Here is a 20,953-nt window from a genome sequence, read left to right as displayed (position 1 = left end):
GGAACTGGGGAAGAAAAATGCCCCCTGTGGCTGCTGTCTTAGGTTGTCCCTCCCTTGAGGGATTTTATCCGTCATTGACTAACCAGCCATCTTATGGGGCTAAGCAGCAATCAAAGGAACAATGTGCTTATTGTGTGGCCTCCAGGCCTCCACTTGTCATGGGGCTGGGCAGTTCTTGCCTCAATGCAGAAACTCAGGCCTATTGTTATGCCTCTAGGCAGCAACCTTGTCCGGAACACATTACTCTTAAACGTTCTGGGCAGAGCATGTACATTACTCACTAAATTTAATTCTTAAACCAGAAAGTATGTCAGTCCCCAACAATCTGCCTTGAGTGTAATTGATCTTTAGTGGTTTTCTTGGTTATTCAGGTTAGAACTCTGTGTCAGTAGGTGCTATGATGGACATACTTTCCCTGCCCATTGCCCCTGGGCTACCCTGTAGGTCACATGCAGACAGTTCCTCTAAAGGCTGACTCAGGCTGTTGTATCTCTCTCCCTGATGATGTTCTGTGCCCATGCAAATTCACTTGGTTTTGAAAAGGGCTCAGGATGAAATCATCAGGAATTAACACTCTGGGAATGACCCTCAACCAGTGAAAAATGGGGGTGGTGGATAAGTACCTTGACTTTCTCAGTCATTGGTTGGCCAATTTTGAGGTGTATTTTATACTATCTTTCAGAAGGTCTCTAAGTTCTTGTAGATATAACCTGTTCATTAATACAACATTTATGGGCTTTCTTCCTTTCTCTGTCTCACATTTTTATTCCTCATCATGCTTCTTAAGATTCCTTCCCACATAAAGTTCCTGCACCTATATTCTTGTCTCAGAGTCTGCTACTAGAGAAACTCAAATTAAGATGGGACCTTATGACAAGTTCACCACTACTTTTTCTCACATTTTCCTACTCAAACCCTAATTATCCAATTGGCATGTTATCTCCCTGAGGGTGAAACTTTGGGGATTTGTTGTTATTATGTAATACTTGTAAAGGCATAAGTCCTCCATAAAAGCAGCCATTGTTTCTGAGTGCTTTTGTCGTTTGAAGCCCTCACAACATTTTACAAGAAAAGATCAAGGAATATTTATTGAATAAATTGTTATGGTTTGATGGCGCTAAGAGGAGTTCAGACCCAAACCACTTCAAGGTCCTTCTCTAGAGGGTCCATACCATTTTAAAGCTGAAGAATGTAGAGGGTCTTTTTTATGAAATAAACCTTTGATATAGACTATCTGGGGGACAGGGCACTAGGGTAATTTGCCTAACATTATACTGTTGTTATTTTGTTTAATCAAAAAAGGGCTTGTTATCAGCTTTCTGGAGAGATTTTCTAGGGTTCTTTGTTTCATATAATGAAAGTGTGATCCTTGAAGAAAAAACTCAAGCTCTTCCTCTAATGATGTCTCTGGCCCAAAGGGATGCCTCAATACAAATGCTCTTCTCATTCTGTCACACCACCTTACCTTTATCAGAAATCCCTATATATTTCCTAATAATGCCCATTGTGCATTGTTTGCCAGTGCAACAAAACCTGTTTACAGTTATGGAACTTGTCCAATTTCTAGTCTCTAAGGGGCTAAACTTTTAATAATGTCTCTAGTGAGGACATTCAGGTTTACTAAAAGTTTCACTGAATATCATTACTTTAGGCAAATCTCCCCAGCTAACCAGTTAAAGCTAAAATTAACGAAGTCATACACAGATTTAATGATTCTCAGTGTGTGTAATTTCTTTTCCAAATATAGTACCCAAGAAGATCTTCAATATATTCTAGCCTGGAGTTAAAAAGAAACAAAAGCAAAAAGGAGAAGTACCTGTAGACTATGCTATTTAATCTATTTTGGTGTTCTCTATCAGAATCTGTTATTTATATTAATATTGATATAAATATCACTATTTGTATAGTATACCAAAATATTGATGTAAATATATGGATATAAATATCAAGTTATTTATATTTATGATCTTGATGATGGAGACAGCAGTCAAGCCTGAGGTGAAAGAGTGAAAGGGATTTTCCATTTGGGACTTTTTGGGGAAAGTCCATAGTTTTTTTCTTCCTTTTTTTTCTTTGTGTGCGTGTGTGTATATGCATGTTTTTGTTGTGATTTGCTTGTTTGTTTATACTTTGCTTCCAATTAGTGTAAACAGATTTTCCTGACTCCCCTCCCTAATTACCAAGGGCCTTTCAGCTGTCGGATCCTGAGCTCACAGCTGGGCCTTAATGTATTTTATAAAAATTAAGATAAGATACACATGGAATACAGTGTACAAATCTTATGTGTTTCAGTGAATTTTTACCTATTTATTTGCCTTGTGATGTAATCACCACTGAAATTAGCCTTAGTTGTAGATGTCCTCTCAGGCACTTTCCTTCATTTTGTAGCTCCCTCTTCCATCTGTCTCACTTTTCCATTTTCCCTCTTCCCATCTCTATGTCTGTCCCTATAATTGCCCATTTTCCTACCTTCTCCACATCACTCTCTACTTACAGCAGTTCTCTCTGGTTCTATGCTTCCCTTTGTTCTCCTATTTCATCTCACTTTCAGTAGTGTAGGTGTATCCAGAAGCTCTTAGGTCCATTACAGTTTGTTGCTTGACTTTATTCCTTGCCACTCTAGGTTCCTGTTGAAGCTCTGATTGGGCCCATGATCAAAGCACTTCTAGAGAGGGTGAAGTGGGATAACTGTCATTGGCCACTGCAAACCCACAGTGCTTGGGAGAAACAGTCCAGACACAGACTCCATCACACTGACTCAAGTTGGCCTTCAAACCAGAGGATCAGATGCTGAATCAAGCCAGCCTGACTCTGTCTGGACATATCAATTGGACACTGGCATAAAAAACAGTAAGCAAAAGTAGCTTTATAGACAGAAAATAAATGCCAGTATTTACCAGTTCATTATGTATTTACATTTTCAAAATGGAAAGTTTTATTATAAAATTATTTTTATATACATTCCCAGAAAAAGAAACAAGAGAAGACACACAGACTAGAAATGTATGAAAAGGAAATAAAAATAAAAATACGTGAACTCTACATATCTGTTGGCTAACTAAAAATAGCTAATATTAACATTTTAATGTATATTTTCCCAGAATTGTATCTCATATTCCTTTAGCACCTTGGAATCATTTTGGAAAGGGCATTTTAACTTAACAATATAGTGCAGAAATTTGTCCATATCAACAAGCAAAAATTTGCATCATAATTAAATGATATCAATATGTACCACTATTTTAAACTCATTCCTTTTTAATGGGTATCTTGTTTAATTCCATTTTCCCTATTATATATAAGCTCCTAATTAATATCCATTAAGTATATCTTAGTTCAATTCTAGTCCAATAGGAATAAAATGTTTAAATCAAAGTATATGAATTGTAAAGATTTTGATTTTTTTTGCTAATGCACTCTGCAGAAAGAGCTGGGAATCTGCATTCTTTCTGGAGAGTGTCAATGTGGAAAAAGTCTCTGCTCCATTAATCCACCAACAAACTGGCTAACATCAATGCTCTCTAATTTTTGCCAAACTAATAGCTCCTATTTTTTTTTCACCCTCAATAAAATAAAATAGATAAAGCCTCATAAGGTTCTAATTTCCTTAATTTAAATTTAAATAAGTCAAAAATATTTTAAAGACTTTTTTGCCATTTCTATTTCTTCTTTTGTAAATGCCTGTTGGTCTCTCTTTTTATTCAAATGTTTGCCTTTTCATATGGATTTGTAAGAGCTTCTTGTGCACCAGAGTTGTTAATGTTTTTCTTTCTCTCATAAATGTCCTAAATATTTTTCTTGTATTATTATTTGGCTGTTAATTGTTTACAATTTTTTATCATATAGAAGTTTTAAAATTTTACATAGTCACTGTGTGAGGGTATACTCAGGAAAACAGAGCCCTTGCCATCTAGATAAATAGAGCAAACACAATTCAGGAAACAGTTACAAAGGGCTGGAAAAGCAAAAAGTCAAACAAGGCCACCCAGAGATTGCGAATTCCTATAGGGAGTAGTGGTGTTAACAGAACTCAAGATTTTGGCCTTAAGAGAAGTTATCCTGCAAAAGATGGAATCATTGTGGAGATACAGCTAAGAGCTGAAGACACTGCCTCTAGTAGACAAAGGTAGAAGAAATATTGTGGCTTATTTCCTCCCACTCTGCAATTTCTTATCAGTGTCTTCCATTGGGAACACCTAGCCAGAAGTCATTTGAAAGGAATTTTGGGAAATATATTTTACAGAGGCAATTTGATTGTGATACAAAACACATCAGGAGAAGTGGAAAATTGATTGAGAGCAAACAGGCAAACAGGCAAATGATCGGGAGAATCACATATAACAATTATTCTGATTATAATTTCTGGCTTTTGTGTCTTGTTAATAAAGCCCTTTGCTTTCCCAAGATTATTTTTTTCTATGTGTATTTAATTTTGAGTCTTATATTTTTTGTCTACATGAAATATATTTTGGTGTAAGATGTGAATAGCAATACAACTTTATTGCTAAATGACAGGGTAGTTGTCCCAACACTATGATTTATCTATTGATTTCAATTAGACCTTTGTCATATTTAGAATGTTTAAAGGGTTATTTCTACTTTTAACTTAGTTCCATGTATGTGTTGCAGAGGCCTAATTTCAGGTAAATGTGGCCAAAAGTTTGGGGAAATCCCTTCTTCTACCCAATACCCATTCACAGGATAGAGGCTCTACCTTGGGCATAGCATGACAAGAATACTGGGACCCTGATTATATTTGCCCACAGCTCATTTGTAAGGCAGATGTTCCACACTGGGAGAGCAAGCTGAGAAAATAAGAATCTACTGTCCCCAACTAATATCTGCTCCTTAAACAAGGGTGTCAGTCAGAGAGAAGCAGGCCACTGTTCCCACTGATAGGTCTGGGAATCTGTCTCAAAGATTTTCCCAGAGTAAAATAAAGGCCTTAAGAACAGAGGTCTCCAAAGGGCTCCATAAAGAAACTAACTTTATTTGAAACAGAGTATAAAGAAAGTCTAAGGTTGCTTTTAAAATCAATAAAGGTTTGGGTGAAAGGTAATTGAATGGAGATTGGTGTAATCATCAGCTAAACTGTAAGCCAGCTGGTTTGCCTGAGAGAATCCAGAAGGGAGAAAGCTGGGAGGAGCCTGCCTGGGGTCAGATTCTGTTTTGTTAATCCATCACACCTATCTACATCTTTTAAGTGAAACATTTTGTTCATTTACATTCAAAATTAATATTTATATGTGAGGTTATCTTTCTTTCATAATTTTATTACCTAGTTGCTTTGTGTCTCAATTGCATAATTATTTTATAAGACCTATGGCTTTTATGCCTTCAAGAGTTTTTAATGATGTTGAGTATCAACCTTTTAGTTCCATGTTTCAGAGTCCTTTAAACATTTTTTGTAGAGCTGGTCTGGTGGTAGCAAATTCCCTTAGTGTTTGCATATCTGGGAACGATTTTATTTCTCTTTCATTTATGAAGCTTAGTTTAGCAAGATACAAAATTCTTGGCTGACAGTATTTTGTTTAAGAAAACTGAAAATAAGACCACAGTCCCTCCTGGCTTCCTGTTTTCGTAAGGTTTCTGCTGAGAAGTCTGATGTTAATCTGAGGTGGTTTTCTTTATAGGTGATTAGATGCTTTTCTTTTGGTGCTGTTAGGATTTTTCCACCACACTGACTTTAGACAGTAACATCACTGTATGCCTTGGTGGTGTCCATCTTGTAATGTACCTTCCTGTTGTTCACTAAGCCTCTTGTGTCTGGAAGTCTAACTCTCTTGCAAGACCAGGGACATTTTCCTCAATTATTCCCTCAAATAGATTTTCCACTTTTGCTTTTTCTTCTTCTCTCTCAGGAATACCTATGACTTCCAGGTTTGTGTGCTTTACATAATCCCATATTTCTTGAAGACTTTATTTTAAAAATTCTTTTTAAAAAGTTATTATTATTATTTTTTGTCTCACTGGGTTAATTTGAAATAATCTCTGAAATTCTTCAGAGCTCTGAAATTCTTCAAGCTCTGAAATTCTTTCTTCTACCTGGTCTATTCTTTTATTTGAACTTTATTTTTTATTTTAACATACTATGGGGGTACAAATGTTAAGGTTATATATATTTCCCATGGCCCCCCTCCTCCCTCGAGTTAGAGCTTCAAGCCTGTCCATCCCCCAAATGTTGCACATCTTACTCCTTGTGTTTGTATATATCCATCCCCTCCTCCCCCCTCCCACCTGCCCGACACCCAATAAATGTGATGCCTATATGTCCACTTAGGTGTTGATCTGTTAATACAAATTTGCTGGTGAGTACATGTGGTGTTTCTTTTTCTATTTTTGAGATACTTCACTTAGTAGAATGGGTTCCAGCTCTATCCAGGAAAATACAAGAGGTGCTATATCACCATTGTTTCTTAAAGCTGAATAGTATTCCATATACCACATTTTATTAATCCACTCATGGATTGATGGGCACTTGGGTTGTTTCCAGCTTTGCAATTGTGAATTCTGCTGCTATAAACATTCGAGTTCAGGTGTCTTTTTCATAAAGTGACTTTTGATCTTTTAGGTAGATGCCCAGTAATGGAATTGCTGGATCAAATGGTAGATCTACTTATATTGCTTTGAGGTATCACCATATTGCTTTCCACAGAGGTTGAACTAGTTTGCAGTCCCACCAGCAGTGTAGGAGTGTTCCTATCCCTCCACACCAACATTTATTGTTTTGAGGCTTTTTGATAGAGGCCATTCTCATTGGAGTTAAGTGGTATCTCCTTGTGGTTTTGATTTGCATTTTCCCTGATTAGAGATGTTGAGCATTTTTTCATATGTTTGTTGGCCATTATTCTGTCTTCTTTTGAAAAGTTTCTGTTCATGTCCTTTGCCCATTTTTTGATGGGGTTGTTTGATTTTTTTCTGGCTGATTTTCCTGAGTTCTAAATAGATTCTAGTTATCAGCCCTTTATCGGACGTGTAGTTTGCAAAAATTTTCTCCCATTCTGTGGGTTGTCTGTTTGCTCTCTTGATAGTTTATTTGGCTGTGCATAGCTTTTTAATTTGATCAAGTCCCATTTGTTTATTTTTATTGCTGCTGTGATTGCCTTTGGGGTCTTCTTCATAAATTCTTTGCCTAGGCCCATGTCTAGAAGAGTTTTTCCAACATTTTCCTCTTTATACTGTAGTTGCAATTCCTCCAATGAGTCTTTCATTTCCAGAAGTTCTGGGCTTTGTTTTTTATTAAATAACTATCTGGTCATTTGTCATTGTGAATTGTTTACCTGACTTTTTTTTTTTTTTGTCTTGGTTTTCAACTTTTTCTTGGATCTCATTGAGTTTCTTTAAAATGAATACTTGGAACTCTTTTATCTGGTATTTCAAAGATTTCATTTTTATAAGTATCTGTGGCTCAAGAGTTAGTATGATCCTTTTGTAAGTGATGTAATACTCTGTATTTTCATACTCTCAGAATTATTTCTCTGGTTCTTTATCATCTGGATATATTATATCTTATATTTGAGTTTACTTTCATTTGCATAGGATTTTTTTTGTGTGTGAAGATGTGACTATCTTTTTTGTTGTGTAGAGTCGTCTTTGGTTCTGGGTAATTGCAGTGGTTAAGCTTCTCTATGAGTTCCTTGGTTATAGACAGCCTTTGTGCAGTGGCTTTACAAGTGCAGGTTGTATTAGTGGTATGCTGGGTATGTTTGCAGGCTCACTGTCTTCCTGACTGAGGTCACATGAAAATTATCTTATTTCCCAGTGATGTGTACTTGTGGTAGCAGATTTTGTATTAGGTTGTGCAGTTCAGCCTCTAGGTAAGTAGATTATACTTTCAGGTAAGAGCTGGCTATAGCAGTGGCAGATGAGTTTATACTTGATCTTTGTTTACCAGGAGAAGCTCCTTGGTGTCTCAGGCAGTGGCTGGGTCTGTGGGATACACAGTGGTCCAAGCTCAGCTTTCAACCCCAGAGGGGCATGCAATTGGATGGAGTTGGAATGGGCATGTCCCCCCATGTCTTCTAATGTCAGGTGTAAGCATTAGCCTGTTGGAGGTAACAGGGGAGTTGTTTAGACTCTCTATGATTTCCTTGGTAACAGGTAGACTTAGTGTGGTCATTTCTCAACTGTTAGTTGTAGTAGGAAGGTAGCAGGCAGATGAGTGGGCTCAGGGCCTCCTGAATACCTGGGGTGTTGCAGGGGATGGTGGTAGCCAAGGTCATGGTAAGCTTGTTTCCTACTCAAGTGCTATGCAATTGTGTCAACAGAATTTGTAATAGGCTATGTAGGTTGACCTCTCAGCCTGTAGGTGGTACATGCAGGAGAAAGGCAGTTGTGGTGGTGGCAGTGGGATTTATGTTTAGCCTTTGCTAAACAGGAGAAAGTACTTGGATGTTCCAAGTAATGAGTGGGGCCATAAAACTTCCAGTGGTCCCTGTCCTATGTTCTTCCACTGAGGCAGGTGGGGTGGGCTCTCTGATTGGGGGTGGGTCAGGTACGCCCATGTTCAGGATCCCCAAGGTCAGGCACAAGTACTGTTCCCAAAGGGGTCTGGGGAGCTTTTCTCAGGCCCCTAGGTCAAAATTGTAGTGATAGGTGGGGTACCTCTACTGTAGCAACAAGTTCACACTGAGAGAGTGGGGCAGCCTGGTTTCACAGATGAGCAGCTGGTAGAGGGAGCTACCGAGCTCTTACCACCTTGACTAGTGGGAAGGTCTCCCACTTCCAGCAGCCCTCTAGCAGCAGGCCAAAATAGCTAGCCAAATTTTTATCTGTGCTCAGATTGCAAAATATCCCTAGGCTATAAGATTCCCTGCCTGGGAGAGAAGGCTTAAGGTCCCAGGCCACATCCTTCCCAGTCTGGTCCTGTAAAGGGTGGGGCATCCAACTCCTATGACACAGAATGAACCCACGTCATATTCTCATCTCAGTTCTGACCAAGGAGACCTTTCCCCTGCTTGAGATTATATCACAAATTTAATTCCAAGGTCCCTGGATGACATGCTTGAGTCCTGGAGGGATGGTACAAAACTGACAGACTTGTTCTCAGGCCATCTAGGTTTAGGGATTAGCTGTAACAGGCAGGGGCAGGGTGGTCTCCAAACTGCCAACAAAGTACTCAGGCAAGCCCAGCATCAATGCACTGCAGGCCTGGCACTGGCAGGGGCAGGCCTCTCTCAGGGAGAGCAACTAGACAGGCAGCTGTGAGGAAGGCATGTAGCTGTGGGGTGTGTAGTCTGCCTGCACCTCAATCTCCAAGCAGCCCACAGCAGTGGAGGCAGTATTTGTTCTTGAGGCATGCAAAAGCACCTGACCTCCTCTCTCTTTCTCTGGCCTGGCAGCTGTGGGTGTCAGTGGTGGCCCCAGGGCAGGATGCAGAGCTTTGGGGGTTGGGCTCTCAGAATCGCACCATGCTGCAGCTACTCGGGGCTCAGAAGCCGATGGGAGTGGTGAGTTCAAGCAATACCTCTGTACGTCCCCAGGAAGCCCCCTATGCCAGTCTGTAGGCCTGTGAGGGTCCAGGAGCTTTCCCATAGCTAGAATTGTAAAAGTACAAAGCAGAAATGTAGAGCCCCAGGGATCTCTCACTTACCACTTCTCTGAGAGGAGCTGCTCCTGATCCTTGCTAATCAGACAGTCTCACTTTCTTCTCTTTAATTTTTGGCACATTTTGTTTCTTTGTTGAATTTCAGTGTTCTCTCTTACATGATCTATTTGAAGTGTAAATCTCTACTCAATATTCTGGTTTTTCTCCATTGAAGAGGCATATTCTAGCTGTATCTAGTTAGCCATCTTGAACCCTACTCCCTTGTAATGTATTTTGAAGTCAGGCATTGTGATGCCTTTAGCTTTTTTCTTTTTGGTCAGGAGTGCCCTGGCTATTCAGTCCCCTTTTTGTTTGATACAAATTTTAGGATTGTTTTTTCTAATTATGTGAAAAATAATGTTGGTAATTTGATAGGAATTGCATTCAATCTGTAGATTGCTTTGAGCAGTGGTCATTTTAATAATATTAATTCTCTGATCCATGAGCATGGTATGTCTTTCCATTTGTTTATGTTCTCTTCATTTCTTTCATCAGTGGTTTGTCGTTTTCATTGTGGAGATCTTTTACCTCCTTGGTTAAATTTATTCCTATGTATTTTTTTATAGTTATTGTAAATGGGATTGCCTTCTTGATTTTATTCTCAGCTAGTTTGTTATTGGTTATAAAAATGCTACTGATTTTTGTATTTTGATTTTGTATCCTACACTTTATTGATTTTATTTATTAAATCTTATTAAAATTTATTGGTGGAGTATTTAGGTTTTTCTAGATACAAGACCATCAGCAAAGAGAGACAATTTTCTCTCAATTGGAAGATTTACTATCTTCCAATTTGGGTGCTTTTCTTTCTCTTGCCTAATCTCTCTGGCTAGGACTTGCAGTACTATGTTGAATAAGAATGATAAAAGTGGGTATGTTTGTTTTGCTCCAGTTCTTTGAGGAAAGACTTTCAGCTTTTTCCCATTCAGTGTGATGTTAGCTGTGGGTTTATTATCTATGGGCTTTATTATGTTGAAATATGTATCTTCTATACTTATTATTATTTTTTTTTTTGGAGACAGAGTCTCACTTTGTTGCCCAGGCTAGAGTGAGTGCTGTGGCATCAGCCCAGCTCACAGCAACCTCAATCTCCTGGGCTCAAGCAATCCTACTGCCTCAGCCTCCTGAGTAGCTGGGACTACAGGCATGCGCCACCATGCTCGGCTAATTTTTTCTATATATATTTTTAGTTGGTCAATTAATTTCTTTCTATTTTTAGTAGAGACGGGGTCTTGCTCAGGCTGGTTTCGAACTCCCGACCTTGAGCAATCCACCCGCCTCGGCCTCCCAGAGTGCTAGGATTACAGGCGTGAGCCACCATACCTGGCCTATACTTATTTTGATGACAGTTTATATCATAAAGGGATGTTGAATTTTATCAAGTGCCTTTTCTGCATCAATTGAGATAATCATATGGTTTTTGTCTTTTGTTTCATTGATGTAATGTGTCATGTTTGTTGATTTGCATGTGTTGAACCAGCCTTGCATCCCTTGGATAAATCTGACTTGATCATGGTGTATTATATTTTTTGATGTGCTATTGGATTCAGTTTGCTAGTATTTTGTTGAAGGTTTTTGCATCTATATTCATCAGAGATATTGTTCTAGAGTTTTCTTTTGTTAATTACATTCTTGTTTGGTTTTGGTATCAGGGTAATGCTGGCCTCGTAGAATAAGTTAGGGAGAATTTCTATCTCTTCAATTTTTGGAATTCTGTGAGAATTTGTGTTAGTTCTTCTTTGAAAGTTTGGTAAAATTCTGCAGCAAAGCCATTCTTTCCTGGACTTTTCTTTCTTGGGAGATATTTTATCACTGCTTTGATCTTATTACTCTATATTGGTCTGTTCAGTTTTCTATGTCTTCCTTATTCAACCTTGCTAGGTTGTATGTGTTCAGGAATTTATCCATTTTCTCTAGGTCTTCTATGTTGGTAGTATATTCTTAATAGCTTCTGATGATCTTTTGTATTTCTGTGGTATTAGTGGTCATGTCTGCTTTATTTCTGATTTTATTTACTTGGGTTTTCTCTCATTTTTTTCTTAGATATTTAACAAGTATTTTATTAATGTGTTTTATCTTTTCAAAAAACCAGCTTCTCATTTTATTGATTCTACATATTTTTTCTTCTCTATTTCATCTAGTTTTGCTCTAATTTTTCTTTTTTCTTTTCTTCTACTAATTTTGAGTTTGGTTTGTTCTTGCTTTTCTAGCTCTTAAATTTAGCAAGAATCCTCATCCTCAATACCTGATCACTTTCAATATCTGACCAAGATTCTTCACTCTCTGTTCTTGGTATCTGATCACTCTGGCTTGCTTGCAGCAGAAATCCTGTTAAATTGTTTGAACCAGAATTCACCCTAGACTTATGTCTCCTCTCACTAATTTTCTATCCACTGACCTCTTGCTCCTTGACTATAAATCCTCACTTGTTCCTGCCATATTTGGAATGGAGCTCAGTTATATACTGGGCTCTTTCTTCCCCTATAACAATAGTCCTGAATAAAATTTGTCTTTAGCATTTTAACTTTTGTCCTGTTCTGGTTTTCTTTGACACTAGTTTAGTGCCTAGCAAGATGGTAGGTCCTAAGATGTGGGTATCCACCCCCAAATTCCTGGTGAACACTGCCATTATTTGAGCACCATAGTTTTAGTCAGTCAGTATTGTGGGGGGAAGGGATTACCTTTAACCCTTTTTAGGGAGAGGCAAAGATATACAATGTAACCAAAATGTCTAAAAAAAACTGTTATTGGGAGGTGGGCAGGTGGGAGGGGGGAGGAGGGGAAGGGCGTGTACTTACATAATGGGTGTGGTACGCACTACCTGGGGGTTGGACATGCTTGAAGCTCTGGCATGGCGGGGAGGGAAAGGGGTGACAGGGGCAATATATGTAACTCTAACAATATTTGTACCCCCATAATATGAGGAAATAAAAGGAAAAATTATTAAAAGAAAAAGAAAAGAAAAATGAGCTCTCTTAGGTACTTTCGATGAGAATCTGAATTGTTATAACATTTTGCAGTGTTTATTAACACTTAGGACTATATCCCTGGAGAAATATAATGATACATATGCATATGCAATCTCAAAACTGTATATCTGCAGAGGAATGGTTAAATGAATTCTGATACATCTCTACTATAAGTAGTATGCAAACTTTTTCTTCTTTAAGTAAGTTCAGTCTGTGTGTACCTCCCTAGAGAAATTGCCATGATCAAATAAGTGTAAAAGCAAGTTGTAGACCTATATGTGCAGCTTTTCCCATTCATTACTGGGAAAGAAAAAGAAAGTTTGTTTTTTTAAAAAATATATGTGTGTATATATATGTGTGTGTGTGTGTGTGTGTGCATACATATATAATTACCAGCATATTTATATACATACACACATATATATGATTACCTGCATGTTTAATGTTTTTATACATATGCTAAAAATTCTGTGGTTTGTTGTTATCTCTCTGTATACTAAAGACTAACTTGTGTTTTGATTTAACTATTTAGGGAATATTTTAGATAGGTGTAATTCATGGGAAAGAAGAAAATTTAGTGAGAGACGGAGAGGTAAAGAGATAGAAAAGTTAGTGGCATATATATTGACTAGTTAATAGTGATCACCATGAGAGATCTTTTGAGGTTCAGTGGTGGGGTTAAGTGATGGGGTAAGGACAAGTGTGAGGGTTTTTCACTCTTTTAAGTATATGAGGCAAATAAAAACAAAAAATGGTGTGGCTCGTTTCCTTTATTTAAAAAATACTTATTTGTGAGGGGGGCGGAGCAAGATGGCGGACGAATAACACCGCCAGACAGAGGGTCTCTGCAAAAAAGACAGATTCTAGCAGAAACTAGAGGAAAGAAGCAAGAAGACGAGCATACAGCGGACAAGGGCCGGAAGGAGGGGTACCTGAGACCCCGGGAGACTCCACGGGAGGAGGCTGCGGAGGAGAACTGGAGGCTGAGACCACCGGAGCAGCCCGGAGACCAGCGGCCAGGGTAGGTGGATCTGCAGTTTCCCCTGCCCTGCATTCGGGACTGCTGGTGGGCTCCCCAGCGGGTGGAGAGACCTGCGGACACCAGCCCAGAGACTGCCGCCGCCTGCCAACAGTGAGCTTGTAGCAGACGTGGCACCAGGTTCCCAACTTCCTCCGGGCACCTCCGTGTGCACAGACCCGAGCCGCGCGGCAGGCACCATATTGCCTCCTCCCCCCCTCCGCCGACCCTACCCGCGGCTGCCCAGAGAGACAATACAGCCAGCAGCCGGAGGCACCTCCAGGGAACGGGACCTTCCCGTTTGGGACCCCGCCCACCCTCCCAGGTGCTGCTGGCACCGTGTTCCCAGGAAAACGGTGCCGACTCAGAGGCTGAGAGACATAGACCCAGCTTGGGCTCCCTGTGGGTGAATTAGGACCGGAAATCCTCTCCCTGGTGGGAATACAGTTTGAACTCTGGGACCCAGAGGTCGGACCTGCAGACCAGATCCCCTGCACCGAGGGCTAGCATTGCCCGGGGCACAGAAGGGTTATACGTAAACAGCCTACTGAAGGCTGTGTGCCTCCAGGGGCGGATTGGCGCCCTAGAGGACAACCCTCCTCCCAGGAGGAGGCCGTGCGCCCAACCCAGGTGGCGTTCCTGTGCAGGGAACCTCCCCGCCGGCATCACAGTCCGGGGAGGCCTGGTAGCTTGTGGTCTGGCCTGCTGGTAGAGGCCCAGGAGTAGCTGCGGAGTTGGGGAGGGTGGAAAGAAGCGAGGCCTGCTGCAGACTGCGGGTCTCAGACAGCCCCACCCCCACACCCAGACTTTCTGGCTGAGCGGGACCATTCCAGCCCCGCCCTGACAGCAGAGAACAGAACTTTGACCCCTGCTAACGGCCTGAGGGCAGGCTTACCCAACCAAGCTCCGCCCAGAACGAGAGCTGATAACAGGACTCAAAATCAACACCATAGCCTGTTCCTCCAAGCAAACGCCACCTACTGACAGGGACGGCATCTTGCACAGCCTTTCCACGGCACCCACTGACTCAATATACAGGGAGTGGTCCAATTTCACCCACAGGCACCACCTAACGCCTCAGAAACTAAACAAGGTGTGTGAATACCCAAACAATAACCTAAGGAAAGAAACAACAACTGATCGACATGGGAAGAAATCAGCGAAAGAACTCAGGAAATATGAAGAACCAAACGGAAAACACACCCCCAAAGAGGAGCACCAGCCCCCTAGAAACGGACACCGACCAAAACCAGGCAACCAATATGACAGAAGAGGAATTTCGTATGTGGAACATAAGAACACTCACCCAGCTGCAACAACAACTCAACAACCAGCACCAAGAAACCACAAAAAATCTCCAGGATATGAGAAAAGAAATAGACACATTGAAGAAAAGTGTAACCGAACTCCTGGAAATGAAGAATCAATTCAAGGAACTACGAAATACAGTGGAAAGTCTCAAGAACAGGGTAGATGAAGCAGAAGAAAGAATCTCAGAGCTTGAAGATAACACCCTCCAATTAAATAAATCAGTCACAGAAATAGAGCAGAGAAACAAGAGAAAAGAGCAAAGCCTACAAGAGCTGTGGGATTATGTGAAGAAACCTAATGTGAGGGTCATAGGGTTACAGGAAGGGGAAGAAGACAACACTCAAGGGTTGGACAAGCTGTTTGAAGATATAATAGAAGAAAATTTCCCAGGCCTTGCTCAAAATCTTGATATACAAGTTCAAGAAGCTCAGAGGACCCCTGGGAGATTCAACGCAAACAGGAAGACGTCACGACATGCAGTCATCAGACTGACCAAAGTATCAACTAAAGAGGCCCTTCTAAGAGCTGTAAGACAAAAGAAGCAAGTAACATACAAGGGAAAGCCAATTCGAATAACATCAGACTTCTCTAATGAGACTTTACAAGCAAGGAGAGACTGGGGCCCCATTCTCACTCTTTTGAAACAAAACAATGCCCAGCCTAGAATATTATTCCCTGCAAAACTAAGCTTCGTATATGAAGGAGAAATAAAAACATTCTCAGACAAGCAAAGGCTCAGAGAATTCACCAAGACAAGACCAGCCCTACAAGAAGTACTTAAAACAGCGTTATGCACGGAACATCATAAAAATAACCCACGAATATAAAAACAACCAAAACCCAAAGATATTAAAGGCCAGATATTACAATGGCTCAAGAAAGAAATCATAGCAACAACATCCAACCCAACAGAATGATCAGTAATCTACCTTACCTATCAGTTCTCTCAATAAATGTGAATGGCTTAAACTCTCCACTCAAGAGACATAGGCTGGCTGAATGGATAAGAAAATACAGGCCAAGTATATGCTGTCTTCAGGAAACACATCTAACCTGCAAGGATGCATATAGACTAAAAATAAAAGGGTGGAGATCAATATTCCAAGCAAATAGAAGCCAAAAGAAGGCTGGTGTGGCAGTTCTAATTTCAGACGATTTAGTTTTTAAACCAACAAAAGTAGTAAAAGACAAAGAGGGTCATTATATAATGGTGAAGGGCACAGTCCAACAAGAAGAGATAACAATTTTAAATATATATGCACCCAACTTAGGTGCACCCAGATTCATAAAGCAAACCTTACTGGAGCTAAGCAAATGGATTAATAGCAACTCCATAATCGCCGGAGATTTCAACACCCCACTGACGGCACGAGACAGATCCTCCAAACAGAAAATTAATAAAGAAATATTGGACTTAAACAAAACTCTAGAACAATTGGGTCTGACAGACATCTACAGAACATTCTACCCCAAATCCACTGAATATACGTTCTTCTCATCAGCTCACGGGACATTCTCTAAGATTGACCATATCCTAGGACACAAAGAAAATCTCAAGAAATTTAAAAAAATAGAAATCATACCATGTACCTTCTCAGATCACAGTGGAATAAAACTAGAAATCAACCCTAACAGAAACTCACATTTCTACACAAAAACGTGGAAATTAAACAACCTCCTGCTAAATGATTACTTCGTAAATGAAGAAATCAAGACAGAAATAAAAAACTTCTATGAAGAAAATGACAATGGAGAGACAAGTTATCAACTCCTCTGGGACACAGCTAAAGCAGTTCTGAGAGGAAAGTTTATCTCCATAAATGCCTATAACCAAAAGACAAGAAGATCACAAATAGACAATTTAATGAAACGACTCAAAGAGCTGGAAAAAGAAGAACAGACCAACCCCAAACCCAGCAGAAGAAGTGAAATCAACAAGATCAAATCAGAACTAAACGAAATTGAAAACAGGAAAGCTATTCAGGAGATTAATAAAACAAAAAGTTGGTTCTTTGAAAAAATAAACAAGATTGACACACCATTGGCTAAGCTAACGAAAAGCAGAAAAGAGAAATCTCTAATAAGCTCCATCAGGAATAAAAAAGGAGATATCACAACTGATCCCAAAGAGATACAAGATACAATTTATGAATACTACAAAAAGCTTTATGCACACAAACTGGAAAATGTGGAGGAAATGGACAAATTTCTAGAAACACACAGCCTCCCTAGGCTCAACCAGGAAGAAATAGATTCCCTGAACAGACCAATCTCAACAGCTGAAATAGAAACAGCAATTAAAAATCTCCCTAAAAAGAAAAGTCCCGGTCCAGATGGCTTCACACCTGAATTTTACCATACTTACAAAGAAGAACTAGTACCTATCTTGCAGAAACTATTCCACAACATCGAGAAGGACGGAAACCTCCCCGACACCTTTTATGAAGCGAATATTACTCTGATACCAAAACCAGGAAAGGATGCAACAAAAAAAGAAAACTACAGACCAATATCCCTAATGAATATAGATGCAAAAATTTTCAACAAAATCTTAGCTAACCGAATCCAGACACTTATCAAAAAAAATAATCCACCACGACCAAGTGGGCTTCATCCCAGGGATGCAGGGATGGTTCAACATACGTAAATCTATAAATGCAATTCACCACATAAACAGAAGCAAAAACAAAGACCACATGATTCTTTCAATAGATGCAGAAAAAGCTTTTGACAAAATTCAACACCCTTTCATGATACGAACACTTAAGAAAATAGGCATAGAAGGGACATACCTAAAAATGATACAAGCCATATATGACAGACCCATAGCCAACATCATACTGAATGGGGAAAGAATGAAATCATTCCCACTTAGAACTGGAACCAGACAAGGCTGCCCACTATCTCCACTTCTGTTCAACATAGTGCTGGAAGTCTTGGCTACAGCAATCAGACAGGAAAATGGAATCAAAGGTATCCAAATAGGGGCAGAAGAGATCAAACTTTCACTGTTTGCTGATGATATGATATTGTATCTAGAAAACCCCAAGGATTCAACCAAGAAACTCCTGGAACTGATCAATGAATTTAGTAAAGTCTCAGGATACAAAATCAATACACAGAAATCAGAGGCATTCATATACGCCAACAACAATCTAATTGAGAACCAAATCAAAGACTCAATTCCCTTCACAATAGCAACAAAGAAATTAAAGTACCTAGGAATATATTTAACCAAAGAGGTAAAAGACCTCTACAGGGAGAACTATGAAACACTGAGTAAGGAAATAGCAGAGGATGTAAACAGATGGAAATCCATACCATGCTCGTGGATCGGCAGACTCAATATCATCAAAATGTCTATACTACCCAAACTGATCTACAGATTCAATGCAATACCTATTAAAATCCCATCAGCATTCTTCACAGATATAGAAAAAATAATTTTACGCTTCGTATGGAACCAAAGAAGACCCCGAATATCAAGAGCAATTCTAGGCAACAAAAACAAAATGGGAGGCATTAATATGCCAGATATCAAACTATACTACAAAGCTGTAGTAATTAAAACAATATGGTATTGGCACAAAAACAGGAATATTGACCAGTGGAACAGATGTGAGAATCCTGATATAAAACCATCCTCATATAGCCATCTCATCTTTGACAAAGCAGACAAAAACATACGCTGGGGAAAAGAATCTCTCTTCAATAAATGGTGCTGGGAAAACTGGATAGCCACCTGTAGAAGGCTAAAACAGGACCCACACCTTTCACCTCTCACAAAAACCAACTCACGCTGGATAACAGACTTAAACCTAAGATATGAAACTATTAGAACTCTAGAGGAAAAAGTTGGAAACACTCTCCTAGACATCGGCCTGGGCAAAGAGTTTATGAAGAAGTCCCCAAAGGCAATCACAGCAGCAACAAAAATAAATAAATGGGACATGATCAAGCTACAAAGCTTCTGCACAGCCAAAGAAATAGTCATGAAAGTAAACAGACAACCGACAGAATGGGAGAAAATTTTTGCATCCTATGCATCCGATAAGGGACTGATAACTAGAATATACTTAGAACTCACGAAAATTAGGAAGAAAAAATCAAATAACCCCATTGAAAAGTGGGCAAAAGACTTGAACAGAAATTTTTCTAAAGAAGACAGAAGAATGGCCAACAAACATATGAAGAAATGCTCAACATCTCTAATCATCAGGGAAATGCAAATCAAAACCACAATGAGATATCACTTAACCCCAGTGAGAATGGCCTTTATCAAGAAGTCTCCAAACAATAAATGCTGGCGTGGTTGCGGAGAGGGAGGAACACTCCTACACTGCTGGTGGGACTGCAAACTAGTTCAACCTCTGTGGAAAGCAATATGGAGATACCTTAAAGCGATACAACTGAATCTACCATTTGATCCAGCAATCCCATTGCTGGGCATCTACCCAAATGATCCAGTGACACTCTACAAAAAAGACACCTGCACTCGAATGTTTATAGCAGCACAATTCATAATTGCAAGGCTGTGGAGACAGCCCAAGTGCCCATCAATACAAGAATGGATTAATAAAATGTGGTATATGTATACCATGGAGTACTATTCAGCTCTAAGAAACAATGGTGATATAGCACATCTTATATTTTCCTGGTTAGAGCTGGAACCCATACTACTAAGTGAAGTATCCCAAGAATGGAAAAACAAGCACCAGATATATTCTCCAGAAAACTGGTATTAACTGACTAGCACCTAAGTGGACACATAGGTACTACAGTAATAGGGTATTGGACAGGTGGGAGGGGGGAGGGGGGAGGGGGGTGGGTATATACATACATAATGAGTGAGATGTGTACCATCTGGGGGATGGTCATGATGGAGACTCAGACTTTTGGGGGGAGGGGGGGAAATGGGCATTTATTGAAACCTTAAAATCTGTACCCCCATAATATGCCAAAATAAAAAAAAAAAAAATACTTATTTGTAAGACTTGTGACAAGTACTATGAACATAAATATTAATTGTATTTTATATAGAAGAACAGAGAATTAATAAATATTCACTACTACCACACATACTGTTTGGGCTACCACCCTGATACAGCCATTCCTGATGCCCAGAACTGCTAGGGATTGTCAGAAACATGTATCAGGGCAGAAGCTTATTTTGAAATTACTTAACAGAAGAAAATTGTAATTAGTTTTTATATCTTCTTGTACAGAGATATAAGACCCAGAAATATTTTGTGTGAGAGAGTTTGGGGATATAGAGAGTTCACTACATTGAATCATCCCCGAGAAGTAATGTTATTTTAACTCCTCTTTTTCATCTTTATGGGTGTTTTAGTGTGACTTTCATTGTTATCATACAATAACATAACTTTTCATGATCTGTCATGGGATTAGTTAAAAAATAAAAATAATAATAAAAAAAGATTGTAGGTCTTCAGTAAATTATATTTTATTTTATAGTTTTATAATTAATTGACAAATAAATACTTTTGCTTAGATGTTAGGATTTTCTTTGTTTTCTGCCTCATTTATACTTGAACAGTATCTCTACCTTTTGTTAATGCTACAAGTGCATTAGTAATTTATAATGGAATCAGTATAAGTTGGTAGAACTGTTAATGACAAACCAGTGCCCTTTTTGTGATGTTTTGATTATGTATAAAAATATGTGTGCATGTACAGATTAAATGTATATATATATCTGTTATATGTATATATTATATGTATGTGTATATGTATTATATATTAATATAAATATGCATATGTACATGTAATATGTAAATAATATATGAATAAATATATGGATATTGGTATTATGTAAATATATATTATAAGTAGGAATATATGTGTGTATATGCACATTTGGTGATAGACAAGTGTAAAATGGCAACCATTTTAAACAATTGTTCAATTGTTTAATTGACTAAAAATATAAATGGGTATCAGTTGTATGATTCCATCAACTTTTCTGTAGGTTTGAAATTTTTCAAAATAAATTTTGGGGTAATGCCATTGATCAACATCTCTCTTGAATCTCTACCCTATTTCTATGAC

This window comes from Microcebus murinus, chromosome 1, assembly GCF_040939455.1.
Source record: "Microcebus murinus isolate Inina chromosome 1, M.murinus_Inina_mat1.0, whole genome shotgun sequence".
NCBI classification, from domain to species: Eukaryota; Metazoa; Chordata; class Mammalia; order Primates; family Cheirogaleidae; genus Microcebus; species Microcebus murinus.
The sequence above is the reverse complement of the archived record's forward strand: the minus strand, read 5'-3'. Positions refer to the sequence as shown.